At 45.9% G+C, this 20,566-nt stretch overlaps 1 protein-coding gene across 1 annotated transcript in view; it reads left to right on the forward strand.

Moving 5' to 3' along the window:
• Positions 1–641: 641 nt before the first annotated feature.
• The window catches only part of SLC7A2 (solute carrier family 7 member 2), a 119,160-nt gene continuing 99,235 nt past the window's right edge, over positions 642–20,566 (forward strand). Inside the window, exon 1 of the mRNA XM_044299596.1 lies at positions 642–813. The gene's annotated coding sequence lies outside the window, so the exon portion shown is untranslated. The remainder of the gene's footprint in view (positions 814–20,566) is intronic.

Consider the following 20,566-nt stretch of genomic DNA (forward strand, 5'->3'; position numbering starts at 1 on the left):
GACTGTGCCTGGCCCCGCAAACTATAATAGTGAATCTGGCAAATATTCGAAGAATCGGCCGGACGAAAAACCGCTGTGTGCAGTGGTCTCAGAATGTTTGCCATGTTACAGCGGATCTCTGCCGGTCCCTATTATAGTGATGGCGTTAAGTAGCGTAGCGCCGCATGCCACAGGCAATCAGGATTTATTACATAAAGACTCTTGCAGAACGCTTTGCGCCATGTTCCACTGGATGCTAAATGATGTGGCAATCTACTCTAGGAGCATCGCTTTTGGGGAATATATTTATGTAATACCTGGCGGCAAAAGTGCTTTGCAGTGCTGAGAGGCCAGTGTATAGAGGTCTGTGGACCCCGTAATGCGAAAATGTAGAGAAGAGAAGAGCTTTAGGCCCATCTGACTGTTTAGTGTATGGAGCTGCTGCAGTGTACAGCATGTGGAGCGCACTTCCTCCCTATAGGAGGGCAGCATGGCTCTGTACATGGGAGAACTGTTTATTTCTTTCAGATCTAACTTTAAGTCCAATGAATTCCACATCTGTCAAAAGCCAAACACACACAAGGCGTCTCCCAGTGCAGCTCCTTGCCATTGGTGTGAGTGTGCTCAGTGAGTATGAGCACCTCCCTCTCCCCCACCTCCAGCTTTTCATGCTGCCTGTCAGACACCCCTGGAGCTGTATATGCTGTGTGCAGCCCCCGTGTCATCTGGTGTCTGGATCCTGCCAAATCCAGCAGCTAAATACAATCCTGCAAGAATCCCATACTCCATAGACTGAGGAGAAGACTATAGTAAAAGAAGGAGACCCCCTAAACTGTAAGTTCTGCTTGTGCTTAAAAGGCTTCTGGCATTGAAAGGGTGAAGGTCTTTTGGGAGGTGTGCCTGCTCCGAAGGAGTTCCCTTACATATTAGGGATGAGCCATGACTGCACACACACATGCCCTATTTACAGGCTATGCTCTAGTTTTGCATAGGACTGACAGCAGACCCAATGACACAATCAGCTCTGCTACATCTGTATGGTGGAAACGGACGGTTGACACAGAATTTTCTCTGAGCTTAGAAGAAAGAGATGTTTGCCTTGTAATATTGTAGTAAGATTTATAAATCACTTTTTTTCTACGATTTGCCCATATACTCAGATATATCGTAAAACCAACTTTTTATTGGTAGCATCAGGAGCAACATTTCACACTGTAGCAGATTCTAGCAGAGCCGGCGGATGGCCCAATACAGACGTGACTGAATCACACAAAACTGACCTGTGGATATAACAATAAGGGCTCGTGCACATGTCCGTATATATTCTGTGGTCCACAAAAAACCGGATCCACAAAAAATACGGATGACGTCCATGTGCATTCCGTATTTTGCAGAACGGAACAGCTGGCCCCTAATAGAACAGTCCTATCCTTGTCCGTAATGCGGACAATAATAGGATATGTTCTATTTTTTGCGGAACGGACATGCGGAAACGGAATGCACACGGAGTAACTTCTGTTTTTTGCGAACCCATTGAAATGAATGGTTCCGCATAAGGGCTCATGCACACAAACATATGTTCTTTTTGTGTCCGTTCCATTCTTTTTGCCCCGTATACGGAACCATTCATTTCAATGGGTCCGCAAAAAATGGGAAGTTACTCCGTCTGCATTCCGTTTCCGTATGTCTCTATGTCGGTTCCGCAAAAAAATAGAACATATCCTATTATTGTCCGCATTACGGACAAGGATAGGACTGTTCTATTAGGGGCCAGCTGTTCAGTTCCTCAAATTACGTAATGCACACGGACATCATTAGTATTTTTTGCGGATCCATTTTTTACAGACCAGAAAATACGGTCGTGTGCATGAGGCCTAAGGTCCACAAAAAAAAAAAAAACGGACACAGAAAGAAAATGTGTGCATGAGCCCTAAGGCACAGCATAGCCAAGAGGCTTTTAACCCAATGGTTTCTGAAGAACTGCATGTCATATTGATATATCCTGGTGTAAGGCCTCATGCACACGACAATATGTATTTTGCAAATTGAGGATGAGCAAAAGACGTCTGTGTTACATCCGCTTTTTTGCAGACCGATTGATTTCAATGGGTCTGCGGACTGCATACTGCAGACAAATATAGGACATGTTCTATCATTTTGTGGAACGGACATACGGGTGCGGAAGGCACAGGGATCATCCATCTGCTTTCTGCATCCGTATGTCTGTTCTGCAAAAAGATAGAAAATGTCTGCAAAATGCGGAACCCACGGACCCACTGAGGGCAAAGGGTCTGCAAAAAATGCGGATGCAGCACAGATGGATTTTGCACATCCATAATCTGCAAAATCTATATGGTTGTGTGCAAAAAGAATACGGTCTAAAGTATACCACCCAACAGGTGGTACAAAGAAGGCAAGTAGGGGTTGTCTGCTTGTTTCCATGGTTACGAGCACCCTGCAATCCATCAGCGGTGGTCGTGCTTGCACACTATAGGAAAAAGCACCAGTCTCTCTGGTGGCCGAGACCATGGGAGTGCACATAGGCTGGTGCTTTTTCCTATAGTGTGCAAGCACGACCACAACTGATGGATTGCAGGGTGGTCTGTAACCATGGAAACAAGCAATGTATAATGTGATAGATAAATGATTCCAGCCCATGTGGCTGCTCTCAAAGAACAGCAAGTCTTGACAAAAGCTAGGCCTATTAACCAGTGTGAAAATTGCATGATGTTATTTAAAGGGGTTATCCATATAACCCCTATAATGCCCCCCAAAATGCCTGGGCTCCTCATACAGGTTATACTTAGCCTGCTCCCCAGCACCAGCATTGCTCCTGGTGCCCACACGGCTGCCGCTTCATCTCCACGTCACGTGGATCAAAACATCCAGCAACAGGGGGAGGGGGGGCAGGTCATAGGAGGCTGCAACGGAGACAAGCTTCCCTAGCAGCAGCTCCGGCCCTTATCTCTGAACTCCTGACATCTACTAAATAGTCTTATCAGTTTGAAAAGAACTGAGCTATAACAAGGCCTATGAGCTGTCAGGAATTCAGAGATGTCAGGGCCGCTGTATGATGGGGCTCAGTGTAAACAGAATCAGTCGTCTGCAAATACACAGAAGGTGACAGCTGTGCAGAGAAAGAAAGAGTTTTAGCCCAAATTGAGTAGAATGCAATAATAAAAGGAGATTTTCTCTAAAGGTGTTAATAGCTTTTAAACTGACCCATAAAATGGATGCAACTCGGTGGCATCTTTAATTGGATGTCACTGCATGGAATAACAGTCCGCTGGGCAGTACAAAACTGAAAACCAGTGTATACTGCTGAACGGAAATTAAAAGCACACTCTTGGCTTCCGCCAGTAAGGCCTCTTGCACACGAACGTTGTGCATCTGTTCCGTGCACAATTTGCGATCCCCAATGCACGGGCAACATCCGTGCGGTGCCCGGGACGGATCGAAACCCATTCAACTTGAATGGGTCCGTGATCCGACCGCATCGCAATAAAATAGAACTTGTTCGTGCGGAGGCACGGACAGAAACACCATGGAAACACTCCGTAGTGCTTCCGTGGGGTTCCGATCCGTGCTTCCGTTCTGCATCTCTGTGATTGCGGACCCATTCAAGTGAATGAGTCGCAATACGGCCACGGGCACACAACGTTCTTGTGCAAGAGCCTAGGGATCCCTTTAACACATGCACCGGGAGCTTTCCTGGTAAATGTAGACTGCAGATACAGCATGAAAACATGATGAAACCATGGTTGTAACATGATGTGCTCTAGTATGCTACACGTTCCGCCACCTTTCATCGGTTATATGTGTGCCACATCCTATCCGTTGAATGAATACCGCCATTTACGATGAACAATAAGCAGGTAGTTTATGCCTTGTTCACACTAGCATCATGGCTTCCACTTATAACAGCTCCAGGACAGCTATTGCTGCATCTGTTTTATATCACAGATCGCTTTACTATCATTGTGTGTGCTTTATAAAATAGTCTTCAAAATTTGGAAAAAATGCTGAGTAACCCAATATGTAAATGAAATCAGCAAAGTCAATGCAGGTCTCATGAAAAGACCTATAACAACCGGTTCAACCAGCTCTGATCACTTCCATAACATGCACTTGTATTAGGCTAGGTGCACTACATTGGGTGAATATGACTGGCATATACGTCCTGTCCCTCAAGACATATCAATAACCAATCACGGGCTATATGAGTCCTCTTGGCTGGTATATCTTTATTTAAAGGGGTTCATCAGGCCTGTACTAACCTGTGGACAGAAGACACTGGGGGAGATTTATCAAAACTGGTGTAAAGGGAAACTGGTTTAATCGTTCATCGCAACCAATCAGATTCCGCGTGTGCGCAGAGGATTCTCAGCATGTTTGCTGGGTTGCGGCCGGATCTCCTCCACTTCCCATTATTGTGAATAGGGCCGGAGGGTGTCAGGTAGCGGCTGATGTCTAATGCTAGTGTGCGGAAACAAACATCATGTGCAATTTCTGCAAATCTACCCCCTCCAATTTGCAGGTAGGTTAAAACTAGAGATGTTGCTGCAGAGGTCTGATAGAGGTGATAGAGGTCTGCAAACGATGGACAACTCAAGCGAAACTTTTATCGTACTACAAAAAAAATCACTGGGAAAGTAGCCTGAAAATTGTTACCGGCGCTAGAGAGAAAATCACTGTGAAATTGCTTTTTAATTGACAAGAGGGGTTGTCCGAGTTATTTTTTTGTTCTTCCTATGTTCCTAACTGGGCAAATGTAACAGCTTTCCAATTCACTCACTTTATCTCCAGTGGCTGGTTTCTCAGATTTCACTGAGGGTCACATGACCTGTGATGTCAGCTTCTCTCCCTGCTCTGATAAAGGTCGTTTACAAGCCGGTAAACAAAACGTCACTGTGCTGGCCATGCCCCCCTTCACTGCTCTCTCCTAGGATTCTTAACCCCTTCAGCTGCACACACTGGGTAGCTCTGCAGGCAGTGAGGAGACAATGCTGGGCACTGGAGCTGACATACTAGAGAGAGCATTGCACAAGAAGGTAGGGGGAAGATCCTGTGTTTATTAGCAGTGTCATTATACAGCTGGGACTTGTAGTCCTACACTTACAAGTTGCGGTTGATTCTCCCAGCACTCAGGGCAGCTCTTGTATCCACTCCCTTAGCAGTGTCATTATACAGCTGGGACTTGTAGTCCTACACTTACAACATGCTGCTGATTCTCCCAGCAGGCAGACATGTCACTCAGGGCAGCTCTTGTAGCCACTTCCTTAGCAGTGTCATTATACAGCTGGGACTTGTAGTTCTACACATACAACATGCTGCTGATTCTCCCAGCAGGCAGACATGTCACTCAGGGCAGCTCTTGTAGCCACTTCCTTAGCAGTGTCATTATACAGCTGGGACTTGTAGTTCTACACATACAACATGCTGCTGATTCTCCCAGCAGGCAGACATGTCACTCAGGGCAGCTCTTGTAGCCACTTCCTTAGCAGAGCAGGGGGAGGAGCAGAGATTGATTTTATTGCATGTAAACAAAGGGCCAGAGAAGAACCAGGGATATGAGGAAATATATATTTTTTTTTTTGCATAAAACTTGCTTAGCTCAGTTATATTTCAGATTCTCAGTGCTATATTATTTTTTTCATAACTCGGACAACCCCTTTAAGTTTAGGGTGTGTCCCTATGGTACAGCTGGCTGCATGTGCCAAAGCCACGTCCATCCGTGGCATCCAATGGCCACATGATTTTATAAAAAAAAATTGGCTGCTACAGGTGAGCAACTTCTGGCCACATGAAGCCAGCTGTACCATCAGGCCAGACCCTTATATACACATCCAGATAAGGATGAGGTTTTATCGGCTGCAGGTGAAATATGTATGAATAATTTAAAGTGAAACATTAGGGTATGTTCACACATGGCAGATACAGCACCATATATCTTAGTATTCCCATTCTAATACTACTCCCACTTCACTCCTACTGCAGCCTCTTATAACTACCCTGACATTAAACCTTCAGTTTGTGCTGGATTCTTTGGGGACCTTCGACTAGTCATAAAATAGTTGGAAGTCCAACTAATACCTGTCAGTCTTAGTAAATGTGCCCCTTTGTATCTGAGGAAGGAGGCAGACTGCCTCCGAAACACATTATACACTGATGAGCAAAAGGGTAACTTTTGACTTTCAGGCTCCATATCTTACCATCCACTACAGCTTCAAATGTGAGACTAACGTCATTTTATATTAGACAATTGTCTTGGCTATATCATACATAAATTGGACTTGCAACTATTTAGCGTATGATTAGTTATGTAGATTCTTGTCATGTAACTGCATTGTTACTGTTGTGCCCCTGGTGGTGGAACTATCTTTTTGTTCTTGTATACTATAAATTACAACCTGTTGTCACATTCCCTAATACCTCAGTGTGTTATTAGGTTGATTCCCAAGCGAATGGTCACCCATGAAGAAGATTTCCCAAGAAAAGAGAAACAATATCACCCAGTTCATCGATAGCAGTATCTTGGCCAAGAAAATTGCCAAACTGCATCATGTGAGTGCCATGACAGTTGGAAGAATACGAAATGAAGTCCATCCATCTATTCCAAAGCCAAGAGGTGGACGTCCAGGCAAAATATTGGAGTCAACAAGTCAGCTCATCGCAAGGTCTAGCAGTGGAGGTGGCTCATTTGCTTTGGAATAGTGAGATCACAGACATCCATGCAAGCACCGTGTGACGCACATTAAACAAGTCTAGAATGGTGGCCCGAAAAAGGTATAGAGGTCTTGACTTCAAAATCGGCATAAGAAGCGTTGGCTCGAGTTTGCAAAAAAAGTACGAACAGTGGACAGTAGAAGATTGAAAATGGGTGATTTGGAGCAATGAAATGAAAGTCAATAGATTGGGCTCTGATGGGTGCAAATGGGTCTGGAAGAAACAAGGAGAAATGGGGCTAACGGATCGGGAAATTGAAGGAACTGTCAAATTCGGTGGAGGAAGCCTGATGATATAGGGTTGTTTCACAGCCAAAAGTGTTGGCTACTTGACCAGGATGAATGGTGGTCTCAATGCTGAGTTATGTGTGAGTATCCTACAAGACAAGTTACTTTGTACACTCGAGTACTATGGGTTTGAAAAGGACGACATAGTGCTCCAGCAGGACGTTAAACTGAGGCATACCTTGAGATTGGTGAAAAAATGGTTCAACGACAATGAAGTAAAGCTGCTGGATTGGCCCCCAGAGTCCCCAGGCCTCAATCCCATTGAACACTTGTTCGTAGAGTTAAAGAAAAAGCTGTATTCGGTCCCAAGTGAGTCAACCAGTATGCACCAACATTGGGAATGTGTAGAAGAGACCTGGGAACAGATTTCGGTCAAGACATGTTTGAATCTGATCAAGAGCATGCACAGAAGGATTCAGGCAGTGTTGAAAGCCAAAAGTGGATTTACAAAATACTAACAAAACAATAAAAATAAACATTCATTTTGAATTTTAGGAGCAAACAGTAACAGTAAGTTACATGACAAAAATCTGCATAACTAATCATATGCTAAATAGTTGCAAGTCAAATTTATATATGAGATAGCCAAGATGATTGTCTATAAAAAGATGGTAGTCTCATGTCGAAGATGTAGTGGATGGTGAGATATGGAGCCTGAAAATAAAAAAAAACATTCAAAACATTGTTACCCATTTGCTCTTCAGTGTACATATTGTTACATGTATTTTCATTTTATTAAATTGGTTTTCTCCTCGGACAGCGCCCTTGTATCCCGCTTCTGTCCGTGATGACCCAAAAATATAGACAGCATCCTCTGGTAATAAGAGAGTACCTACATCTTTACCAGTCTCATTGAAAAGGTTGGGGATGACAAGGGGCAACAGTCTAAGGATTAAAGCAACCCTCCTGAACTGGAATGAACAGAACACTTACCTGGTGACCTCTTTTTCATTTCTTCAACTGTAGATCCAGCGATCCCTGTGATCATCTTCTGTCTTCTATCCTAGAACGCTGCACTGCTTCTCAGACTACCCGATACATACTGTGCATTTGGTAGTCGAAGACATTTCCTGCTGCCCGTGGAGGTGCCAGCATCGCTCATGTGCTGGCCAATCCAAAAGCAGGACTGGACAAGCAGGAAGTATCTTGGACTAACGATGTACACTATGCATCAGATAGTGTGAGAAATAGTGCAACCATCTTGGACGGCAGAAGAGGAACCCAGGAACTGGCAGATATGTAGCTAAAAAGATGAAAAGGGAGCACCATGTGCGTATTCTGTTTGTTCCCCAGGTGATATGAATTTTCTTGAACTGGAGTGTCCCTTTAAGATTTTCTGGATAGGGCCAGCCTTAGCCAGTTTATTATTTTGCTCATGATAATCTGCGCACCACAGGTCACCATTTAAGTGACCACACCTAGATAGAAATGGGACTGTTTTCCACCTACGCTACCTGTACATTCTCCTAGCTTCCATCCTAAAAATCCAGGGTTTTGTTGCATAAGGAAGTAATCCGGTAGGTCGTTTGATGTAGAGTCCATAAATGGACAATTCCTCTAGGGTAAACTTGGTAAAGATAGTATTTTATTGTTTTCATGTAATTAAATTCTGACTTTTCTCAGGCATTGTGATGTTGGTAGGTTTTCACAGACATAACTGTTAAAAATTGACCAGTTTTTGGGCCACAGTTTGCACCAAAAAAATGATGTAGTGCCCAAATTCTCACTTTTTCACGTCTCGGTCAACAAATCTAGTGGCATCAGAGTACTTGTTGTGGAGCCTTTATTATCAGGAGTAGGTTAAATAAGAACTTTTATTCTGTCAGATTCTGCTCCTGCAAGTGTCCTGTTCCACAGGTCCCCACAGCTCTGTGTGACAGCTGCAGCATCCAACCAGAAGACCGGTACATCTGTCACTCAGAGCAGAGGAAAGGGGCTATGAAGCAGCTCAAATGAATCTCTACCTCCAGGGAACCTGCAGGAGCAGAATAACACTTCATATTACCACTACTTCTGATAATAAAAGCTCCACAAAAAGTACTGCTTTTCCCAACCCATACATCAGCAGTTTTCCATGGTCAAAACTGCTGACTCATTTAATAATATCTACTTTTGTCTTCAAGAATGGCTATAAAACATTTTCTGGGTTTTGGTTATATGGATAATTAGCCAAAGAAGCTCAAAACCAATACAACTGAATGTGTCATGTTTAGTCTGTGTCGGTAGCAATGTATTCGTACTGGCATACTCATTTTTGATACAAATCTTCTGTTATTCCTCATATTCTTTAGCAATAGTTTGTAATCTTTATTCTACTTACTGTAGAATTGGCTGAATTAACATGACTAAAACATTTTCCAGCTAACAGCAGCTTCAGCAACGCACTTCTCATTCCATTTACAACACCTAAGGCCTCATGCACAGGACCGTTCCGTTTTTTTGCTGTCCGCAAACCACGGATCTGCAAAAATCGGAAGCCTTCCTCAATTTGCGGAACGGAACGGGCGGCCCATTGTAGAAATGCCTATTCTTTTCCGCAAAACGGACAAGACTAGGACATGTTATTTTTTTTTTTTGCGGGTCCACGGAACGGAGCAATGGATGCAGACAGCACAGTGCTGTACATTGTATAGTGGCTGTGCTTGGTATTGACGCTCAATTCCATTGACTTGAATGGGCTGAGAAGCAGAGAGGCAATGCGACTGATGGACGTGAGATAGTTCTTGGGTGACCAAGAAGACACAGCACTCACCTGAGTGCCACTGCCCCTTCAACAGTTGATCAGAGGTGACAGAGTTGAACCCCCACCAATAAGCTATGGATGACCTATCCTAAGGATAGTTCATCAATATTTAAGTCGAAGAAAACCCCTTTAAGTCTGTGGCATGTAGGTATGAGACCTACACCCTGAAAAGAAATGAAGCTTCACCTATAGGTTCATTCTAAGTAGGGATATAGCTGAGGAGGCGGAGCTTGGCTGGGCATGTGTACAAGATGCTGGTGCCAGGGGGCAGCGCCACAAACCACTCTGCCTTGGCCAGGGTACTTAGATACAGGGCTACAGCAATAGAATTAGTCTTTGCTCCTTTGTGAATGAAAGACCAGCTCTGGCTCTGAATTAAACTGTGTAAGTTTTTCTGGTGCAAATGAAGACTGAAATCTATGGCAGTCTGTCAATAGGAAAAAGTGTCTTTCAGTGCATTATAGAGACATGTCTACCAGTTAATGATCTCTCACCAAGAGGTACACTACCCAAAGTAGCCCCTGAGAGCCTTTTTATTGGGCAGTGGGGGAAGCACTTTTCCGCCCTCTTGTGGCAGACCACACCTGTAATCATTTACATATCTGCCTCCTGACACATCAGTTTTTGTTACTTTTCCTGCTAGAAGTTTATGAATGAATGAATTGCCTGCAGTCTACAATAAAGGTTCAGCTGGGTATTACCAGTCGGGGGGTGTCCCTGCACAGTTGACACTGGCAACACTGATTGGATAGTTTTTGACTGTGCTGGGACACACCACTAACTGGCAACACCTAGCTGGACCTTCTATTTTAGAAGGAATAACAGAGGAATGGCACATCATAGAGTCATAACAACAGAGTCAGTACATGGGGAATGCAAGTAGCTACTAATAGAGACATGTCAGGAGAGGGGACAGGTCCTCTTTAAGGCTAGGTTCACATCTGCAGTGGAAGTTCAGTTAGGCGCCTCATTGCAGATTACAGGGGAAAAAAAAGGTGAGCAAAAAAAAAACAGCATGCAGAGTTAATTTATCTGCAGAGTGGCTACAACCATAATGAAATCCAACAGACCTCATGACAGTCATTGAGGACCGTCAGGCACACTTGGTGTCTGGCACTTCCGTTATTTTTTCCGTTTTTCCTGTTTCAATAGCCTTACCTTATTAATATACCCCTATGTATAGGAAGATTCATCCGACCTGTACTGAGTCATTCATTTCCAGGCCATAAAGACAATGTCCATCTTTTGTAGTAAGTATCTTCTGTAGGTAGCTTTTCCATGTATCCATGACTTAGAGGGATTAAATGTATAGCCATTGCATAGATTGACTTAATGCGAGTCAATACGTTTTCCCAGTAGTGGACCAGTTACAGGCAGTGCCAGATCACGTGTAGAAGATCCACTTGTTGAATCTGGAAGGATCATTATTTTAATTGGCTCCTCGTAATGCTTTGTTTAACCTGTGGGGGCACTTTACCAAAATGGTTCAATCACCACCAGGCTCCCATGCTGACTGATGACTTGGATTGTCTCCTGTAGGATAATCTGTGTTCAGCATATTTTCAAGGTATCCTCTGACAATTATTTTTTTGGTCCAAACCAGACCAACAAATCTGCATACATAAATCTATCATCTATTAGCTTCATAGGAACCTAGTGGCAAGTCTGCATTTGTCAGGTCTTGCAGAATTCTACAATAGTCTGTGTAGGTCCCTTATTTGCACTTGTCCGCTTACTCCACGGTTACTTGGCAGAATGTATGTCCATCTCCTTCAGACTGGCTAAGAAAAGTATAGTTTATTAGTCTAAATAGACATGAAGGTAATAATGCCTCTAATCATTTAGAGAACTGTAAAGCCGCTTACTCAGAACACAGACAATCCCTTATGGAATGTGCTCAATTCATGAATACTCACACGTTGCGTGTTTCTGGGTTACCAAGGCATCTCTAATCCATTCCTTAGAAATATAGTTTACTACATGTATATAGTGGAGTAAAGGTTACAAGAATGTGACAGATCTCAGGAACTGCACACACTACACTGTAGGTATGATATTGTCTTCTCCATGGCATTGCACCTTCCAGATGAGAGTAGAATTTAGGTGCCAGACCACCCATTTCTAATCTCCTAATCTTAAAAGGAGCGTATTGGGAAGATGACCTGTGTAGGTGGCTAACGTGCCTTGTGTTCCTTTTAATACTGCTGCCGTATCCATGTTCTTATACCTTCCTGTGCAAAAAAAAAAAAAGATCCAGAAGGAAAGTAACAGAAGATCCTTCATGAGTTCTATTCTCATAATCTTTTAGCTTTCTAACTATTTTCAGAAATATTTTCCTACATTGCTGGATACATTTTAGCTGCTACAGAAGAGGAGTTGTAAAGATGTTGCAAAGATCAGGAGGACAAGCACCAAATTCTATAATTTGCCTCCTATCCCGAAACATGTGTTGAAGACAGAATAATTACAAGATAACTTTTAGAACATATGTGGGGTGTACATACAGTGCCTGGATATTCCACTGTCCCTGGATAGTACTCTATAATGAAAATCAGCACTGTGGGGCCTGGAATCGATACCTATAGAGATCAGTACTTCCCCTAAACAATTTTCCCCAACATAAACTGTGATGTATAGATGGTAGTTTACCTCTGAATAATACAGTCATGCATGTACCGAGTAATACCACTGGTACGTCCCAAAAATATCATCAGAGACAATGAAATGACAACCACAAAGACCAATAAAGCCACCATCTAGTGATCACTAGAGTTGAGCGAACACCTGGATGTTCGGGTTCGAGAAGTTCGGCCGAACATCCCGGAAATGTTCGGGTTCGGGATCCGAACCCGATCCGAACTTCGTCCCGAACCCGAACCCCATTGAAGTCAATGGGGACCCGAACTTTTCGGCACTAAAAAGGCTGTAAAACAGCCCAGGAAAGAGCTAGAGGGCTGCAAAAGGCAGCAACATGTAGGTAAATCCCCTGCAAACAAATGTGGATAGGGAAATGAATTAAATTAAAAATTAAATAAATAAAAATTAACCAAAATCAATTGGAGAGAGGTTCCATAGCAGAGAATCTGGCTTCCCGTCACCCACCACTGGAACAGTCCATTCTCAGATATTTAGGCCCCGGCACCCAGGCAGAGGAGAGAGGTCCCGTAACAGAGAATCTGTCTTCATGTCAGCAGAGAATTAGTCTGCATGTCATAGCAGAGAATGAGGCTTCACGTCAGCCACCACTGCAACAGTCCATTGGCATATATTTAGGCCCAGCACCCAGGCAGAGGAGGGAGGTCCCGTAACAGAGAATCTGTCTTCATGTCAGCAGAGAATTAGTCTGCATGTCATAGCAGAGAATGAGGCTTCACGTCAGCCACCACTGCAACAGTCCATTGGCATATATTTAGGCCCAGCACACACACAGGCAGAGGAGAGAGGTCCCGTAACAGAGAATCTGGCTTCATGTCAGCAGAGAATCAGTCTGCATGTCATAGCAGAGAATGAGGCTTCACGTCAGCCACCACTGCAACAGTCCATTGGCATATATTTAGGCCCAGCACACACACAGGCAGAGGAGAGAGGTCCCGTAACAGAGGATCTGGCTTCATGTCAGCAGAGAATCAGTCTGCATGTCATAGCAGAGAATCAGGCTTCACGTCAGCCACCACTGCAACAGTCCATTGTCATAAATTTAGGCCCAGCACCCAGGCAGAGGAGAGAGGTCCCGTAACAGACAATCTGGCTTCATGTCAGCAGAGAATTAGTCTGCATGTCATAGCAGAGAATGAGGCTTCACGTCAGCCACCACTGCAACAGTCCATTGGCATATATTTAGGCCTAGCACACAGGCAGAGGAGAGAGGTCCCGTAACAGACAATCTGGCTTCATGTCAGCAGAGAATCAGTCTGCATGTCATAGCAGAGAATGAGGCTTCACGTCACCCACCACTGCAACAGTCCATTGGCATATATTTAGGCCTAGCACACAGGCAGAGCAGAGAGGTCCCGTAACAGACAATCTGGCTTCATGACAGCAGAGAATCAGTCTGCATGTCATAGCAGAGAATGAGGCTTCACGTCACCCACCACTGCAACAGTCCATTGGCATATATTTAGGCCTAGCACACAGGCAGAGCAGAGAGGTCCCGTAACAGACAATCTGGCTTCATGACAGCAGAGAATCAGTCTGCATGTCATAGCAGAGAATGAGGCTTCACGTCACCCACCACTGCAACAGTCCATTGGCATATATTTAGGCCCAGCACCCAGGCAGAGGAGGGAGGTCCCGTAACAGAGAATCTGTCTTCATGTCAGCAGAGAATTAGTCTGCATGTCATAGCAGAGAATCAGGCTTCACGTCACCCACCACTGCAACAGTCCATTGGCATATATTTAGGCCCAGCACCCAGGCAGAGGAGGGAGGTCCCGTAACAGAGAATCTGTCTTCATGTCAGCAGAGAATTAGTCTGCATGTCATAGCAGAGAATCAGGCTTCACGTCACCCACCACTGCAACAGTCCATTGGCATATATTTAGGCCCAGCACCCAGGCAGAGGAGGGAGGTCCCGTAACAGAGAATCTGTCTTCATGTCAGCAGAGAATTAGTCTGCATGTCATAGCAGAGAATGAGGCTTCACGTCAGCCACCACTGCAACAGTCCATTGGCATATATTTAGGCCCAGCACACACACAGGCAGAGGAGAGAGGTCCCGTAACAGAGAATCTGTCTTCATGTCAGCAGAGAATTAGTCTGCATGTCATAGCAGAGAATGAGGCTTCACGTCAGCCACCACTGCAACAGTCCATTGGCATATATTTAGGCCCAGCACACACACAGGCAGAGGAGAGAGGTCCCGTAACAGAGAATCTGTCTTCATGTCAGCAGAGAATTAGTCTGCATGTCATAGCAGAGAATCAGGCTTCACGTCACCCACCACTGCAACAGTCCATTGGCATATATTTAGGCCCAGCACCCAGGCAGAGGAGGGAGGTCCCGTAACAGAGAATCTGTCTTCATGTCAGCAGAGAATTAGTCTGCATGTCATAGCAGAGAATGAGGCTTCACGTCAGCCACCACTGCAACAGTCCATTGGCATATATTTAGGCCCAGCACACACACAGGCAGAGGAGAGAGGTCCCGTAACAGAGGATCTGGCTTCATGTCAGCAGAGAATCAGTCTGCATGTCATAGCAGAGAATCAGGCTTCACGTCAGCCACCACTGCAACAGTCCATTGGCATATATTTAGGCCTAGCACACAGGCAGAGGAGAGAGGTCCCGTAACAGACAATCTGGCTTCATGTCAGCAGAGAATCAGTCTGCATGTCATAGCAGAGAATGAGGCTTCACGTCAGCCACCACTGCAACAGTCCATTGTCATAAATTTAGGCCCAGCACCCAGGCAGAGGAGGGAGGTCCCGTAACAGACAATCTGGCTTCATGTCAGCAGAGAATTAGTCTGCATGTCATAGCAGAGAATCAGGCTTCATGTCAGCCACCACTGCAACAGTCCATTGGCATATATTTAGGCCTAGCACACAGGCAGAGGAGAGGTTCATTCAACTTTGGGTAGCATCGCAATATAATGGTAAAATGAAAATAAAAATAGGATTGAATGAGGAAGTGCCCTGGAGTCCAATAATATATGGTTATGGGGAGGTAGTTAATGTCTAATCTGGACAAGGGACGGACAGGTCCTGTGGGATCCATGCCTGGTTCATTTTTATGAACGTCAGCTTGTCCACATTGGCTGTAGACAGGCGGCTGCGTTTGTCTGTAATGACGCCCCCTGCCGTGCTGAATACACGTTCAGACAAAACGCTGGCTGCCGGGCAGGCCAGCACCTCCAAGGCATAAAAGGCTAGCTCTGGCCACGTGGACAATTTAGAGACCCAGAAGTTGAATGGGGCCGAACCATCAGTCAGTACGTGGAGGGGTGTGCACACGTACTGTTCCACCATGTTAGTGAAATGTTGCCTCCTGCTAACACGTTGCGTATCAGGTGGTGGTGCAGTTAGCTGTGGCGTGTTGACAAAACTTTTCCACATCTCTGCCATGCTAACCCTGCCCTCAGAGGAGCTGGCCGTGACACAGCTGCCTTGGCGACCTCTTGCTCCTCCTCTGCCTTGGCCTTGGGCTTCCACTTGTTCCCCTGTGACATTTGGGAATGCTCTCAGTAGCGCGTCTACCAACGTGCGCTTGTACTCGCGCATCTTCCTATCACGCTCCAGTGCAGGAAGTAAGGTGGGCACATTGTCTTTGTAGCGTGGATCCAGCAGGGTGGCAACCCAGTAGTCCGCACAGGTTAAAATGTGGGCAACTCTGCTGTCGTTGCGCAGGCACTGCAGCATGTAGTCGCTCATGTGTGCCAGGCTGCCCAGGGATAAGGACAAGCTGTCCTCTGTGGGAGGCGTATCGTCATCGTCCTGCCTTTCCCCCCAGCCACGCACCAGTGATGGGCCCGAGCTGCGTTGGGTGCCACCCCGCTGTGACCATGCTTCATCCTCATCCTCCTCCACCTCCTCCTCATCCTCGTCCTCCTCGTCCTCCAGTAGTGGGCCCTGGCTGGCCACATTTGTACCTGGCCTCTGCTGTTGCCAAAAACCTCCCTCTGAGTCACTTCGAAGAGACTGGCCTGAAAGTGCTAAAAATGACCCCTCTTCCTCCTCCTCCTCCTCCTCCTGGGCCACCTCCTCTTCCATCATCGCCCTAAGTGTTTTCTCAAGGAGACATAGAAGTGGTATTGTAACGCTGATAACGGTGTCATCGCCACTGGCCATGTTGGTGGAGTACTCGAAACAGCGCAACAGGGCACACAGGTCTCGCATGGAGGCCCAGTCATTGGTGGTGAAGTGGTGCTGTTCTGTAGTGCGACTGACCCGTGCGTGCTGCAGCTGAAACTCCACTATGGCCTGCTGCTGCTCGCACAGTCTGTCCAGCATGTGCAAGGTGGAGTTCCACCTGGTGGGCACGTCGCATATGAGGCGGTGAGCGGGAAGGCCGAAGTTACGCTGTAGCGCAGACAGGCGAGCAGCAGCAGGATGTGAACGCCGGAAGCGCGAACAGACGGCCCGCACTTTATGCAGCAGCTCTGACATGTCGGGGTAGTTGTGAATGAACTTCTGCACCACCAAATTCAGCACATGCGCCAAGCAAGGGATGTGCGTCAAATTGGCTAGTCCCAGAGCTGCAACGAGATTTCGCCCATTATCACACACCACCAGGCCGGGCTTGAGGCTCACCGGCAGCAACCACTCGTCGGTCTGTTGTTCTATACCCCGCCACAACTCCTGTGCGGTGTGGGGCCTGTCCCCCAAACATATGAGTTTCAGAATGGCCTGCTGACGTTTACCCCGGGCTGTGCTGAAGTTGGTGGTGAAGGTGTGTGGCTGACTGGATGAGCAGGTGGAAGAAGAGGAGGAGGAAGCCGAGAAGGAGGAGGTGGCAACAGGAGGCAAAGAATGTTGCCCTGCGATCCTTGGCGGCGGAAGGACGTGCGCCAAACAGCTCTCCGCCTGGGGCCCAGCTGCCACTACATTTACCCAGTGTGCAGTTAGGGAGATATAGCGTCCCTGGCCGTGCTTACTGGTCCACGTATCTGTGGTTAGGTGGACCTTGCCACAGATGGCGTTGCGCAGTGCACACTTGATTTTATCGGATACTTGGTTGTGCAGGGAAGGCACGGCTCTCTTGGAGAAGTAGTGCCGGCTGGGAACAACATACTGTGGGACAGCAAGCGACATGAGCTGTTTGAAGCTGTCTGTGTCCACCAGCCTAAATGACAGCATTTCATAGGCCAGTAGTTTAGAAATGCTGGCATTCAGGGCCAGGGATCGAGGGTGGCTAGGTGGGAATTTACGCTTTCTATCAAATGTTTGTGAGATGGAGAGCTGAACGCTGGCGTGTGACATGGTTGAGACGCTTGGTGACGGAGGTGGTGGTGGTGGTGTTGGTGGTACATCCCCTGTTTGCTGGGCGGCAGGTGCCAACGTTCCTCCAGAGGCGGAGGAAGAGGCCGAGGCGGCAGCAGCAGAATAGGCCGAGGCGGCAGCAGCAGAAGAGGTAGCAGGGGGAGCCTGAGTGACTTCCTTGGTTTTAAGGTGTTTACTCCACTGCAGTTCATGCTTTGCATGCAGGTGCCTGGTCATGCAGGTTGTGCTCAGGTTCAGAACGTTAATGCCTCGCTTCAGGCTCTGATGGCACAGCGTGCAAACCACTCGGGTCTTGTCGTCAGCACATTGTTTGAAGAAGTGCCATGCCAGGGAACTCCTTGAAGCTGCCTTTGGGGTGCTCGGTCCCAGATGGCGGCGGTCAGTAGCAGGCGGAGTCTCTTGGCGGCGGGTGTTCTGCTTTTGCCCACTGCTCCCTCTTTTGCTACGCTGTTGGCTCGGTCTCACCACTGCCTCTTCCTCCGAACTGTGAAAGTCAGTGGCACGACCTTCATTCCATGTGGGGTCTAGGACCTCATCGTCCCCTGCATCGTCTTCCACCCAGTCTTGATCCCTGACCTCCTGTTCAGTCTGCACACTGCAGAAAGACGCAGCAGTTGGCACCTGTGTTTCGTCATCATCAGAGACATGCTGAGGTGGTATTCCCATGTCCTCATCATCAGGAAACATAAGTGGTTGTGCGTCAGTGCATTCTATGTCTTTCACCGCTGGGGAAGGGCTAGGTGGATGCCCTTGGGAAACCCTGCCAGCGGAGTCTTCAAACAGCATAAGAGACTGCTGCATAACTTGAGGCTGAGACAGTTTCCCTGGTATGCATGGGGGTGATGTGACAGACTGATGGGGTTGGTTTTCAGGCGCCATCTGTGCGCTTTCTGCAGAAGACTGGGTGGGAGATAATGTGAACGTGCTGGATCCACTGTCGGCCACCCAATTGACTAATGCCTGTACCTGCTCAGGCCTTACCATCCTTAGAACGGCATTGGGCCCCACCATATATCGCTGTAAATTCTGGCGGCTACTGGGACCTGAGGTAGTTGGTACACTAGGACGTGTGGATGTGGCAGAACGGCCACGTCCTCTCCCAGCACCAGAGGGTCCACTAACACCACCACGACCATGTCCACGTCCGCGTCCCTTACTAGATGTTTTTCTCATTGTTATGGTTCACCACAACAACAAATATATTATTTGGCCCAATGTATTGTATTCAAATTCAGCGGGATATAAATTTGAGGCCTAGTATTTAGGCGCTGGGTGACCGGTATGGATTTAGTGACAGAATTAGACTTGGAAATGCACAGAAGCGTGTGTGTGAAGTTATTCTGAATGACCCTATGTGCACCTTCAATATGATCTACCCTTTTAGGGATAGATTTCAAATAGCTCTGATATAGCAGAAACGACTAAATTATGAAATTGCTAAATTGGGAATTGTATTTCAACCCAGAACAAAAAATGTGCTTTGACGGACACTAAATAACTTTCCCAGCCACAACAGGACAGCGGTAACGAGAGATTTAGCGGGATATAAATTTGAGGCCTAGTATTTAGGCGCTGGGTGACAGGTATGGGTTTAGTGACAGAATTAGATTTGGAAATGCACAGTAGCGGGTGTGTGAAGTTATTCTGAATGACCCTATGTGCACCTTGAATATTATATACCCTTTTAGGGATAGATTTCAAATAGCTCTGATATAGCAGAAACCACTAAATTATGAAATTGCTAAATTGGGAATTGTATTTCAACCCAGAACAAGAAATGTGCTTGAACGGACACTAAATAACTCGCCCAGCTACAGCACTAGGGACAGATTTAGCTGGATATAAATTTGAGGCCTAGTATTTAGGCGCTGGGTGACCGGTATGGATTTAGTGACAGAATTAGACTTGGAAATGCACAGAAGCGTGTGTGTGAAGTTATTCTGAATGACCCTATGTGCACCTTGAATATTATATACCCTTTTAGGGATAGATTTCAAATAGCTCTGATATAGCAGAAACCACTAAATTATGAAATTGCTAAATTGGGAATTGTATTTCAACCCAGAACAAAAAATGTGCTTTGACGGACACTAAATAACTTTCCCAGCCACAACAGGACAGCGTTAACGAGAGATTTAGCAGGATATAAATTTGAGGCCTAGTATTTAGGCGCTGGGTGACAGGTATGGGTTTAGTGACAGAATTAGACTTGGAAATACACAGTAGCGGGTGTGTGTGAAGTTATTCTGAATGACCCAATGTGCACCTTGAATATTATATACCCTTTTAGGGATAGATTTCAAATAGCTCTGATATAGCAGAAACCACTAAATTATGAAATTGTTAAATTGGGAATTGTATTTAAACCCAGAACAAAAAATGTGCTTTGACGGACACTAAATAACTTTCCCAGCCACAACAGGACAGCGTTAACGAGAGATTTAGCAGGATATAAATTTGAGGCCTAGTATTTAGGCGCTGGGTGACAGGTATGGGTTTAGTGACAGAATTAGACTTAGAAATACACAGTAGCGGGTGTGTGTGAAGTTATTCTGAATGACCCAATGTGCACCTTGAATATTATATACCCTTTTAGGGATAGATTTCAAATAGCTCTGATATAGCAGAAACCACTAAATTATGAAATTGCTAAATTGGGAATTGTATTTCAACCCAGAACAAGAAATGTGCTTGAACGGACACTAAATAACTCGCCCAGCTACAGCACTAAGGACAGATTTAGCGGGATATAAATTTGAGACCTAGTATTTAGGCGCTGGGTGACAGGTATGGGTTTAGTGCCAGAATTAGACTTGGAAATACACAGTAGCGGGTGTGTGTGAAGTTATTCTGAATGACCCAATGTGCACCTTGAATATTATATACCCTTTTAGG

The sequence above is a fragment of the Bufo gargarizans genome, chromosome 1, assembly GCF_014858855.1.
Source record: "Bufo gargarizans isolate SCDJY-AF-19 chromosome 1, ASM1485885v1, whole genome shotgun sequence".
NCBI lineage: Eukaryota > Metazoa > Chordata > Amphibia > Anura > Bufonidae > Bufo > Bufo gargarizans.